At 41.1% G+C, this 13,808-nt stretch overlaps 1 protein-coding gene across 4 annotated transcripts in view; it reads right to left on the reverse strand.

Annotated features, from left to right (window-relative positions):
- The window catches only part of itsn2b (intersectin 2b), a 110,593-nt gene extending 97,824 nt beyond the window's left edge, over nucleotides 1-12,769 (reverse strand). For 2 of the 4 annotated variants that reach the window (XM_034187830.1, XM_034187816.1), the window contains exon 1: nucleotides 12,626-12,769. The gene's annotated coding sequence lies outside the window, so the exon portion shown is untranslated. Of the gene's footprint in view, nucleotides 1-12,558 lie in introns of all 4 variants that reach the window. The other 2 variants (XM_034187822.1, XM_034187808.1) reach the window with 1 other exon arrangement.
- Nucleotides 12,770-13,808: the final 1,039 nt, after the last annotated feature.

The raw sequence follows: 13,808 nt of genomic DNA on the forward strand, positions 1-13,808 counted from the left end.
GACACGGAGTGGAGGATATTATCATTATTGTTATTATTTTTATGAGGGACATTAGCCTTAGTTTAGGAACCAGAGAAGAGGGAGATATTAAGGTTCCAGTCCACAGCAGAGAGCCGCATCGTTAGCTGCTCCACAAAAAAAGGCACATTAATGACAAACGAATAAAAACTATCCGTGTGAAGCGGAGGATGATTCGCCCAGAAAAAGAGTCCCGTTTAGAGATTTTAATCAGCAGAAAAGGCAGAAATGGCTTTGATACAGGCTGATGGATAAATTGTGGATGCACTGCTTCTACATCACAACCAGCGGCTCCACAATCAACATAGAGAAATTATTATTTTCCCATTACAACACTGTAACGGACCGTTACACTGTTATAATGCTGGTGAGAACCCTGCTGAGGTGTAATGACTAACATAATATTTAGAAAAGGGTGGTGATACTACTGATGAGATTTGAGAAACATTACAAGTGGGAAAAATAATAATAAGCTGCTCATGCACATTCAAATGTACACTGCACCTAAACATCCAAATTCATTGATTGAATGAGGGGGCTCCAAAGTGTTTATGCCATGGAGTTCCAGTGTCTCAAAATTTCCAAACCCTTAATCTAACCCCGAGCACAGTCTTGTCATTTATTCAATAAAGCACCAAGATGGTGGAGGTTTTCATTTCATCAGATCCCATCAGTAGGTGATGTTGTCGATGAGCTCCTCCCCTGAATTTTAACCACAGCCTGGTTCACGTGTGTTGTGTCCTCTGACCACAAACGAGCAGCCTGCTTAATGTGACATGCAGCTAATCAGAAAGCAATGTCACGGACGTACGGAGCGGAAAATAAAATTAAAGCAGCTATTCTGACTTACCAGAAAATCCGGTGGTCACACTGTCTCCACTCCTTTTAAATGAACGCCCTTAATTTTTCTTTATGTATTGTTTTTTTACTCTGTTGTAAATACTCCACAAACTATCTCCATTTGTTTACTCTGAAGTCATGTTTAATCTCGAGAGATTTTGTGAGATTTCCTGTCTGAGCTGGGAATGTTCGTGTGTGAAATCTGTTCATGTGTGGTGGTGTTGTCCTTACCAAGTGGCTGAACACCACACACTGTACGACCAAAACTGTTAGATCTATGATTTTTTTTTTTTTATCTCCACGTGTGTAGTCTCTCAGCTTTTGGAAACCTAAAGATAATTTTTAAATCCTGTCATGTGAACCAGGCTTAACAGACACTGAGGTTGCAATGAAATCCTGAACTCTGTGCACATTCTGAATTGAGTTCAAGACCACTGCTTTACCCAGAAAGTAGTGCCCATTGAAAACACACACATTTCATTTATGCCTTGGCTATATTTGTCAGTGGTTAGACCTCATATGCTTTGGATTCGGTCAAGTCCCTGTTAAACTTTAGGCCGTGTGTGTTTTAGTTTGTATGTACTGTTGCCTAAACAGCCTACTGTAGTTTTTTGCCTGACCTTAGGTGCTTCAGTAGCAGCTCTGAAATGTACACTCTGAATACATCTCCATCTAGATCTGTTTGTCCCTTTGAACCCGTATTGAGTCCCCTCGTACCACTCCAAGTCTATATCCAGACACCGCTGTGAGAAACACAGTGAGACAGAGACATTGATGAATGAGATTACACTGAACAAAGTTAGCGCCAATGTTTCAGAAAGAACCTTCAAGTATTTCACTTCCTCATTCTAACTTTCAGATCTTCCTCGTGCTCCAATCTATACCTTATCAGTTATGAGACCTGAGCTTGTCCTCATCATCACCTGTTTCAGAACAAGCATTGTGAGTGTTGAAAGTGCTCGAACAAGCAATTGATTGTCATCTATCTCACTCTCTTACCTCATATTCACAGTAACAGCAACACTTCATTATTATTTGACTCCATCCATGTTTCCTCTCTCTCAACAACCAACCTTTCAGATAGCCATGTTTAAAATGTATATATCTCACAGGAGCAGCTGTCACACACTTTGTGGGAACTGTACAGATTTTTCATGATTTGTCAAATGCTGTTTGTATAGTTATATAATTTGTTTTTTTAAGTGGAAAAGACACACATCTCCGTCTGTTCTGCTTTGTCACACACTGATGAGTCTGTATGTCGCAACAGCAGAAATGGACTCAAACTGCTGTTTTATAGTACAAACTAAACCTAAAAGAAACCTCTTGTACAGTATATGCCAACACTGCTACATTCACTGCAGTTTTGTTCTAAATGCAGATTAAATCCCAGATCTACTGTGTGATGACCCAAGGGTAAAGTTTATTTCCATTAGATGTTTTATTGTGCTTTTATTTTTGTACTTCCTTTCAACCCGGAAGTGTATCGAAAAGGATAGTGTCGGAAGGTAACTTGACAAGGTAAAAAACGAGGAGGGTGAGCAAACGCAAGGAGAAACGTGATGGAGCTCAAACGGGGAGAGAAAGTTTAGTTTCAGTCGAAAGTGGCTACAAGGTACGGTAAATTTATCGAGGAATATGTTGTAAATAAGCATGTTATGTCTTTAGTAAAGAGTAGAATATTAAGTTAAAACCCATAAGTAGTCTGTGTTCTAATGTATTGTTTTATTTCTTTGCCCCTTTTTCATAGCTCTTACGTTGGTTTGAGAACGGCAAAAAATCAATAAAACCCTTAAACCATCAGTCCGGGCTAACTGATTTCGACTGGAAGCTACAGTAAGAGCTTGACCACTCGCCGCCTCGTGGTCTCGAGGCTCAACGGTGTGTACCCAAGACGGACAGCAGGTGGCAGCAGTTGGTCGGAAAATTGAAAGGACAACGGAACGAACATCTGAATTAAACATGGAGAACTCACAGGACATTAACGGGCAGACCCCGTGTCTACAAAAGGGAACTGAGAATTTTAAAGTTTCTCTTCAAAATGAAAGTGAGAACACAGTGGAAGTCATGCAAGCAACAATTAAGTGGCAAGAAAATCTGGTGGCTCATTCAGAGAGTAGAGGCCAGGACATGCCTGATGTGCCACGCCGCTCTGAAAGAATAAAAACACCAACTGAAAGGATGCTTGCTTATCAAAAGGAAGAATTAAATAAAAAGGAAAAAAGACTTTTGTACTTATATGAACAGTGGAAAATGGAAGCACGTGCAGCAAGGAAAAAATTAAAATCAGACCTAAGTGAAATAATTCTGTCATCACTCGCAGACATATTAGAAAAGGGTAAAGATGACATCATGAAACTGTACTCTGAAATAAGGAGCCACGTGGCACCACCAGCAGATTTACGGAGAAAAATTGACGCTTGTGAAGCAGTAACTCGTGACATTATGAAAATCATCTTTGAAAGATTATCTGGTGTTGATGGAGATTTTGATGGAGAAGATGTAAGAAGTAATCTACGTGAGCTTCTAGATCGTGACTATGCGCTCTCCATATATGGTTCTACTGCTGCAAATTCAAATAGCACCCACCATTCCTCATCTTCTCACCTTGCATCGAAACAGGCTGAGGCAGCCGCAGAGCTGGCAGTGAAGGAGGTCGAGTACAAGATCGCTCAAGAGGAAAGAAAGCAGAAGGAAAGGATTAAGGCTTTGGAAGAACAACACAAGAAAGAAATGGAAATTCAAAGATCTGAGTTGGAGCGTCTGCAGGCTGAGAAAGAGGTGGAAGCAGCCCGAGTCAGGCTTGAAGCTTACGACAGACAAATAATACAGGTGGGAGACGTCCAATCAGTCAGAAGTGAGCAAGTCATCCCCAACAGCGCATCTCAGCTGCCATCTAACACACCTACATCATCAGTAACCCCTAGTGTCGCTCAGCTTGCAAAGGCAGTTCAAGACAGCATAATGATGAACAGACTTCCTACACCAGAGCCGACGGTGTTCAATGGAGAGCCAATCCTCTTTATTGAATGGAAATCCTCCTTCATGTCACTGATTGATCAAAAGGGCATCTCAGCTGCAGACAAACTCTATTACCTTAAAAGGTATGTGAGCGGTCCAGCTCGTAAATGCCTTGAAGGAACCTTCTTCAGAAATGATGAGGAAGCCTACCGAGATGCCTGGGAAAAGCTTAACCAGCGGTATGGCCAAACATTCGTTATTCAAAGAGCATTCAGAGAGAGGCTATCAGGTTGGCCAAAAATACAGTCTAAAGACGCTGAAGGGCTAAGACGCTTTTCAGATTTCACAAATGCATGCATGCTTGCTATACCCCATGTAAAGGGCCTGGAAATATTAAACGACTGTGAAGAAAACCAAAGGCTCACACAGAAACTGCCAGACTGGTTAGCTGCCAGGTGGAATCGCCATGTTACAAAGGCCCTGATGGAAGGTAAAGAGTTTCCCCGCTTCAATGATTTTGCTGCATTTCTTTCAGAAGAAGCGGAAGTTGCCTGTAACCCAGTCAGCTCTATTCATGCACTCCGTTCTCTGGAGACAACAGGCGACAAAGGTAATCCAAAAGACAATAAAAGAAACAAGGCCAGTGTATTCAATACAAAAACGACTGTACAAAGAGATGAACAATGTACTCATAAAACACGCACGGGATCTCCATGCATGTTGTGCCAAGACACACATCAACTCCACAAGTGCCCAAACCTCATGAAAATGCCTCTGAAAAATCGAAGGTCATTTGTCAAGGACAATAAATTGTGCTATGGCTGTTTGAAACCAGGTCACGGTGTGAAGGACTGTAAATACCGCCTTACTTGTGACATATGTGCAAAAAGGCATCCAAGCTGCCTTCATGATGTAAATTACAGTAGTGATCTGAAAAGAGAAAGGCATATGAATATTGAAAGTGCAGCACAAATTGACACACCAGAGACAACAACCGCCATGTCACTTAACATCGCCAGAGAAGGACAATCTGTCAACACCTCAATGATAGTTCCAGTGTGGGTGTCATCAACTGCAAATCCTTGCAAGGAAAAGCTTGTCTATGCACTACTGGACACACAAAGTGACACCGCCTTCATTGATCAGGATGTGAGCCATGAACTGCAAACCAATGTTTATCCAGTGAAATTAAAATTAACTACCATGATGGGAAAGAATACAGTTGTAAGCAGTGGAAAGGTGTGTGGTCTCCGTGTCAGGGGCTACAGCTCTGCAACAGTTATCCAGCTCCCTCCTGCATACATGAAGGACTGTATTCCGGCAAACCGCAATCACATACCAACTCGTGAAACAGCCAAACGCTGGAGTCATTTATCACCAATTATCGATGAAGTCCCACCACTCCTCAGTTGTGAAGTAGCTCTCTTGATTGGTTATAACTGTCCCCGAGCCTTAGCACCAAGACAAGTGATACTAGGCCAAAATGATGAGCCTTATGCTGTGCAGACAGACTTAGAATGGAGTATAGTTGGCAGCTCAGAACCTTGTCTTGAGACTGATATGACAAGCAGCCTCTGTCACCGTGTCACTGTAAAAGAGATCCCTTCAGTAACTCCCATGGATGCAATTCGTGCATTGGAAAGTGACTTCAAAGAGGTCAGCAAAAACGACCGAACAGTGTCACAAGAGGATCTCATCTTCCTCGACAAACTCAAAAAGGGCATAAGGAAGACTGAACAAGGTCATTACAAAATGCCACTCCCCTTTAAGGAAAGACCACAGATGCCTGATAACAGACAGCTCGCAGAGGTCCGACTTAACCAACTCAAGAGGAAATTTGCCCGAGACGAGACATACAAGAAAGATTATGTCAAGTACATGAATGACATCATTCAAAGAGGTGATGCTGAGGAAGCTCAAGATGATGCATTTCCTGGTGAAACGTGGTATATACCACATCATGGCATTTATCACCCAAAGAAACCTGATAAGCTGCGTGTGGTTTTTGACTGTTCAGCCAAGCATAAAGGAACCAGTCTCAATGAGCAACTCCTGACTGGACCAGACATGATCAACAATATGACAGGTGTTCTTCTACGCTTCCGGCAGCATCAAATAGCTCTAATGTGCGACATAGAGAAAATGTTTCACCAGTTTCAAGTCCAAGAGAATGATCGCAACTACCTCTGCTTCTTGTGGTGGAAAAATGGAGATACAAGCACACAGCCACAAGCGTACAGGATGACAGTACATCTGTTTGGCGCCGTCTCCTCCCCAGGGTGTGCAAATTATGGGCTAAAACACCTAGCCAATGAGAACAGTCTTGCGTTCCCACTAGGTTCTCAGTTCACAGCCAGAGACTTTTATGTGGATGATGGAGTAACAAGTGCAAAGACCGTAGAAGATGGTATACGGCTGGCACAAGAGGCTCGTGAAATTTGTGCAAAGGGTGGTCTGCGGCTACACAAGTTTGTATCGAACAGCGATGCACTTCTAAACAGCATACCAGCATCAGAACATGCAAAGGACATCAAAACAAAGGACCTTGCTTTCTCTGAAACAACAGAGAGAGCCCTGGGTATTCACTGGAGCATAGAAAGAGACTGCTTCACATTCAACTTTGTGCCAAGAGAACAACCTCCTACACGGCGTGGGATGTTGTCAACTGTAGCATCTATATACGATCCTTTGGGATTTGTCGCCCCCTACCTTCTCAATGGCAAAAAAATCCTGCAGGAGATGTGTCGTCAAGGTACTGGATGGGATGACCCACTGCCTGAACATCTAAGGCCACGGTGGGAGTGTTGGAGAAAAGATCTCATCAAACTAGAGAAATTGCAGATAGCTAGATGTTATGTGCCTGATGGCTTTGGAGAAGTGGTGAAAAGGGAACTGCATCATTTCTCAGATGCAAGCACCACTGGATACGGACAATGTTCATATCTAAGACTGATAAACAGTGACAGAGATGTTCACTGTGCTTTTGTCATGGGAAAGGCTCGTGTCTCTCCCACAAAGGTCACCACCATCCCAAGGTTGGAACTCACTGCAGCAGCAGTCTCAGTCACAGTGAGTAGCCTGCTCAGAGAAGAACTACTGTATGACAATGTGGAAGAGTTCTTTTGGACAGATTCAAAGGTCATCCTAGGATACATAAATAACGAAGCAAGACGCTTCCACACCTTTGTCGCGAATAGAGTACAGAAGATTCGCAATAGTACAATCCCACAACAGTGGTTTTATGTTCCCACCTGTGAAAACTCTGCAGACAAGGCATCCAGGGGAACAATGGATGAACTACTGTCATCTGACTGGTTCACAGGTCCTAAATTCCTGTGGGAAAGGGAAATACACCACCCCACAAAGGAGAGTATTGAACTTCCAATCGGAGATCCAGAAGTGAGGAAGGTGCAAATATTACACACACAAACAACCGAACATGTGAGTCTTGCTGATCGACTGGTAAAGTTTTCATCCTGGTCTCATGCCATCAGTGCTGTAGCACGTCTCAGACGCCGTCTGCTGAAGGATAAATCAAAGGCACACTCTACTGTAAGTGAACGACAAAAGGCAGAGCTTGTAATCATCAAAGCTCTCCAAAGACAAGCATATCGGGAAGAAATAAAGTTACTAAGCAAAGGTAGACCATTACCGAGTAACAACAAACTGCACCCTCTTGACATGTTTTTGGACAGAGATGCTGTGCTCAAGGTGGGAGAACGACTGCACCACTCATCCCTTTCAAGCTTTTTCAAACACCCAACTGTCATTCCTCGAGAACATCATGTCGCAAAACTGATAATTGCACATTGCCATGAAAGGGTTAATCATCAAGGCAAAGGTATGACAATGAATGAAATACGATCCAATGGCTACTGGATTCCCAGACTGGGTCAAGCAGTTGCATCCTATGTTCGCCAGTGTGTGTTTTGTCGTAGACTTAGGAGACCTGTGGAATGTCAGAAAATGAGTAATCTCACAGTGGAAAGAATGGAACCCTCTCCACCCTTTACCTACTGCGGCATGGATGTTTTTGGTCCATTTCTGATAAAACAAGGACGGAAAGAACACAAAAGATATGGTCTCCTCTTCACATGTTTCTATTCTCGTGCCATTCATGTTGAGATGTTGGATGATCTTACAACTGATGCATTTATCAATGGACTGCGATGCTTTATCGCATTACGGGGCTCGGTCAAGCAGATTAAATGTGACCACGGTACCAATTTTGTAGGCGCCAAAAATGAATTGAATGCAGCTCTACAGGAAGTTGATGCTGAGAGACTAGTAACTTTCCTCACAGAAAAGCAATGCGATTTTGTCTTCAATGCACCTCATGCAAGCCATGCTGGTGGAGTGTGGGAGCGACAGATAAGGACTGTGAGAAATATTCTGAACTATACACTCAGCCTCTCGCCTAGTCGACTCAATGACACTTCCTTAAGGACCTTTTTGTACGAGGCAGCAGCGATCGTAAACAGCCGCCCACTCACAACAGACAACCTCAACGATCCGAACAGTTTGGAACCACTGACTCCTAATCACCTCATCACCATGAAGGCTACCACCGCTTTACCCCCCCCAGGAAGGTTTGTTCGGGAGGACCTGTATGGACAAAAGAGATGGCGCCAAGTGCAGTATCTGGCAGAGCAGTTCTGGAGCCGTTGGAGGAAGGAGTACCTCCACAACATCATGGTCAGACAACGATGGCACAAGCCTAAGAGAAACATTCAAGTAGGTGATATAATAATGGACATGGACGAAACACAACCACGATCTATGTGGAGGCTCGGAAGAGTCTCAGAAACTGTAACAGACAAAGATGGGCTCGTAAGACGGGTGAAGGTATTGCTTGGAGATAAAAATCTGAGCAAAAGAGGTGAACGCGTGAGTAAGGTATCTGTGGTAGAACGCCCAGTTCACAAGTTGATTCTGCTATTAGAAGCTTGTTAGAGATAAAGTTCAATATAAAATGCAGGAAGGTTTCTAAGTTCATAATTTTCTGTAAAATGGTCATTTCATGTAAGGAAATAATTTGTGTGTTAAGTTAAAGTGTGTTAAAACACCAAATTATTTGGTGGGAGTGTGATGACCCAAGGGTAAAGTTTATTTCCATTAGATGTTTTATTGTGCTTTGATTTTTGTACTTCCTTTCAACCCGGAAGTGTATCGAAAAGGATAGTGTCGGAAGGTAACTTGACACAAGGTAAAAAACGAGGAGGGTGAGCAAACGCAAGGAGAAACGTGATGGAGCTCAAACGGGGAGAGAAAGTTTAGTTTCAGTCGAAAGTGGCTACAAGGTACGGTAAATTTATCGAGGAATATGTTGTAAATAAGCATGTTATGTCTTTAGTAAAGAGTAGAATATTAAGTTAAAACCCATAAGTAGTCTGTGTTCTAATGTATTGTTTTATTTCTTTGCCCCTTTTTCATAGCTCTTACGTTGGTTTGAGAACGGCAAAAAATCAATAAAACCCTTAAACCATCAGTCCGGGCTAACTGATTTCGACTGGAAGCTACATACTGAATCAGTTCTGTACTGCAGACTAACGAAGCTGCCGCAGAGGAAATTTCAGCTGATCCAATCCCATCAGCGCCAATACATGCACATATAAATATATACCCTGATGATGATGATGATGATGATGACCACAAGAAGCATGTGATGCTGATCACTAGAATTTGGCTTAAACTCTCTTAGCAATGATGCTGATGAAACCATAGTAATATAATAATATCAGCAGTGTTATGCCTGCTTCGGTCTATCACTCTGCTCCTTTCAGGGGGTATTTGCCTTGCAAACGCAGTAATTGCAACCACATTCACCCATACGAAGGGCAACGAGTATGTGACATTGCAGCCAAGAACAATAAATAAATACAAAGCATGATAGAAATTTAAAACATCGCCAGCATTCAAGCATCTGAGTGCTGTACTCTACTTTGACAAATGCTTCACCTGCAAGAAATCCTTTCTTCAAAAACTGTTTAGAAAGTGGTGAATGAGAAGGAACAGGACAGCCAACTCAGGAGTGGCAAAATATTGACTACACACTCAAAACAGTGCTAGCAAGCTACTTTGGAAGTGATGCTACATTAGCGAAAGAATAATATCTGGGGGGAGCCAGACAGATGTATTTTTTCCAAAGAGAGTATGACAAAGAATACTCCAATTTATATCATATTAGTTACATCTAGTACAGTTTAGCAATGTACAATGTAAGTGTAACTATTTTAAAACCTCATTTTGTTGCTACCTCAATTAAAATTTTAAACCAGAGCACTGCACTCGTAGTCTGCCAACACTAGTTTACAATTCCATAAATTTTTACCTAGGAAAAAATTTAGAAGTTTATCTTAGCTTTAGTTAGAAGTGGCTTCTCATAAGCTAAAATATAATACAAAATAGAGATTAAAAGGGTGTTTCAATGTTAAAATCAAATACCCGCTAAATCCGCAATACGGATCAGATACGGATCAAACCGTCTAGTGCCAGAGACTGCCAGTTTGCATTTTACTATCACAAATGAGAGTGATTGAGGCACTTGTTTGAGATATAATGCAAAATGTACACCAAATGGGCATTTCAATATTAAATTCAAATGTCCACAACATCCACAATCCAGATCAGATCTGGATCAAACTTTGTCAGGTGATAGTGAGGGCCAGTCTATACCTCACTTTCAAATATGAGAGTGATTGGGTCAAGTTTGATTAAGATATAATGTCATATATATATATATATATATATATATATATATATATATATATATATATATATATAGATAGATATATATAGATAGATAGATAGAGATAGATAGATAGATAGATAGAGATAGGGCTTTTAATGTTAAATTTAAATGGCCACAAAATGTACAATTTGGATCAGATCCAGATAAAACTTTGTCTGTCAGTAAAGGATACTATCCAACACGATGCTCTCAAAAATTTAGATCTTTTTTTAACAGTTATGAATTTTTGAAAATTTGTTCAATGTTAAAAGATAAGATTTTTCCAATATCCCAAGATTTTTCCTGACTTTAACTTTGCCTTATGACCTTGAAAACTGAATCAGTTCTTGCCTATCAGGATATAAATCCTCTGTAAAAATTTCATAACGACATACAAAAAATTGTGGGTTACAGGCAAGTAAATTTTAATACTCTGGTTTCATGTCACAAAATAAATGCTGTTGCTGTTTATATGAATAAGCACACTGCGAATTACTGTTAGTACAACATCCATTATTAAACTACTCAACATTATGGTTCATGGACAACCCTAACCCATACTTAACCCTAAAACCCCTTTCACACCAGGCCTGCGTAGAGTTGTATTACGCTGCAGGAATGGCTACGTAAATTACGCGCAGGGGGAGAAGCATGGACATGCAGATGGATTTGATACATTGGAAAAAGTCAGAATACATTATTTCTAGTAGTTTCTAGGAGTTCTTGGAGTTTATTTAACATGCCACAATCGTGAGAGAACTTGAGCAGGAGAAGGCGGAGCTGCAGCCAGCAATCGCGCACGTGATCCGTCTGTGAGGAGCATAGTGGATGTGGATATGTCCTCTCGCTGCCAATAATGTGGATGTGGCCATGTCCTCTCGCTGGCGATTGGTCCATGAGAAGTTATAGTGGACAATGGACGCTTGGCCTGCCTTCTTCCGTTGTTTTGAAGCTTCACTGCCAGCAAAGTTCAGTGGGATGAATAAAATCTAGCAATGCAGGTATGTACTGAGAAAAACATAAAAGAATTTTTCGCCGGACTGGCATAGGGTTGTGTACAAGTACGGAGGCATGGTGTACAGTAGCACAGTGTTGCATAGACTTACATACAGTGGCAGAGTGTTGTGTAGACTTGCGTAGAGCAATCCGCCAAGTGCTCTACGGCGAAAGTCTCTGAAAAAATTAAACAGGTTTAATTTTTACATCCATTTCGCGGCCCCCTTTGCGTCCCTCAGCATACTGCCACGTAGGACTGCATAAACTCGGCATAGGGCTGCATAAGCTCAGCGCAGTCGGTACGCCGCATTACACAACTCTACATTGGCCCAGTGTGAATGAAGCTTAAGATTAGAACTTGAAATTTGTCAATTTTCAAGTAGAGATTCAACACCTTGATGTCCCTCTTTATCTTGTGGTAATCACAGCGGTTTCTTGTTGGATGCAGCATGAAGTGGCATTAACAGCCACTTCATAAAATAAAATAAAATGATAATTCAAAGGTGAGTACTTTCACAGTAACTACAATGAATACAAGTTACCAAAGAAACATTAGTTTCCTTTGTTCCCAAGAACTGCCACGGACTTCCAACATCTTATAACCAACCTAAATGTCACTGTTGTGTGGCTGTAAACTGAAGTGAGAGAGTAACATTCCCTGATCGCTAGTCACAGTCAGTCTGAGCTACCGGCAACCTGCTCAACGAGTTTGGACCAAGAGGAATTTAGGAGACCTCCCAGAAAATCTGCCATCTTACTGGAAAAAGAAAAGCACCAAACTCTGTATGCAGAAAACAGCAAACGGCGAATTTTCCAAATCACAAGCTGGCTAACTAAAAATAAAATAAGAAGAAAAAAAGTGATTTTAAAATTCATAGGCTGCTTTCAACAGTTGGGAAGCATAAAAAAAATAAACTTTTTTTTTTGCTTAAAAATCCTCTAATACAGTACATAAAACTTAACAAATTTAAAGTTAAGGTTTATTTGAACGCTAAGCAGTTTAATTTGCGTACCTCTCTCCTCGCCACGGGCAAGAAAAAGCACGAACTTCCGAGCTTTCTCGGAGCTTGAAGTTATTACCTGCCTGTCGTAGAAATCTTCCACAGACACGCTGTGAAGATGTGGTGACCACGAAAAGCTGTAAACGTCCGATAAACAATGTTAAATTAGAAGCACTGAAAGTTAAAGACCTGTTGCTGACAGATCAGTGTGTCACACTAACAAACATGGCTGACGACGAGAGTGACGACCAGTGGGAGGAGCCACAGACAAGAGAGAGAGAGAGAGAGAGAGAGAGAGAGAGAGAGAGAGAGAGATGAAAATAAGAAGGAAAACTGTCAATATTATCCTAGCAACTTCAAATTTTGAGTTTAATATGTCATCATCTTTACATATTACGTCATGCATTATTGGCCGTGTCATTCATAATTTTGTATGGATGCACATTCCTGAACTGTCCAGCAGGTGCCAGTGTTCAGTAGATGGCAGCATAGCGGGTTCCTTCTCTTGTGGACTTCAGAACAAAGTTTTAAAAACAAGTGTTTCAGAGGTTTCAAAACGGTGTGTTGAGTTTGCCATGAGTAATTTGCAGTTGCAATAAAAAGTTTTTGTGTTATCCCCAGCCTTATGTTCTACACATCTTTTAGATCATTTTTAGTGTTTTACAACAAGGTTCAAAGGAGTAATGCCATCAAGATTTGTGTCAGGGGTGTAGGCCAGTGATTTTCTTGGTTATGTGGGGGGGTGGGATTATTATTATTATTATTATTATTATTATTATTATTATTATTATTATTATTATTATGAATCTTGGTACAGACAATCTTCAGGGGAGTGTCTGTTCATGGCAAGCTGAACTTCCTGATTGGATCCCTATGGGCCCTAAGAAGGACAAAAATGCCTTTTTTAAACTGTTCAATTTACTGCAGTAAAACTGTTCAATAACTTTTTCACTTCTCAATTTATTGCTGAAGAACTGCTTAGTATACAAAGATTTTCATTCACCTTGAATCTGGCCCCCAAAAAGGTTTAAAAATCGCAGTCCACTAATTCTCTCAAAAATTTTTCAATCAATTTTTCTGCTGTATAGTTTGTATTGTATTTCCCCTGCAATGGTAAAAGCTTAATGCTTGCACAGCAAAAATGTGGATGACTGGATGTGCTCGTCCATCCCAGCTAGCTTGTATAGACAGTAACTCAAAAACCATAAATGCTGCATCTTATAAGTCATCAAATTAACAGCTCACATAATGAGGACAAACTT

Source organism: Thalassophryne amazonica, chromosome 2, assembly GCF_902500255.1.
Source record: "Thalassophryne amazonica chromosome 2, fThaAma1.1, whole genome shotgun sequence".
NCBI classification, from domain to species: Eukaryota; Metazoa; Chordata; class Actinopteri; order Batrachoidiformes; family Batrachoididae; genus Thalassophryne; species Thalassophryne amazonica.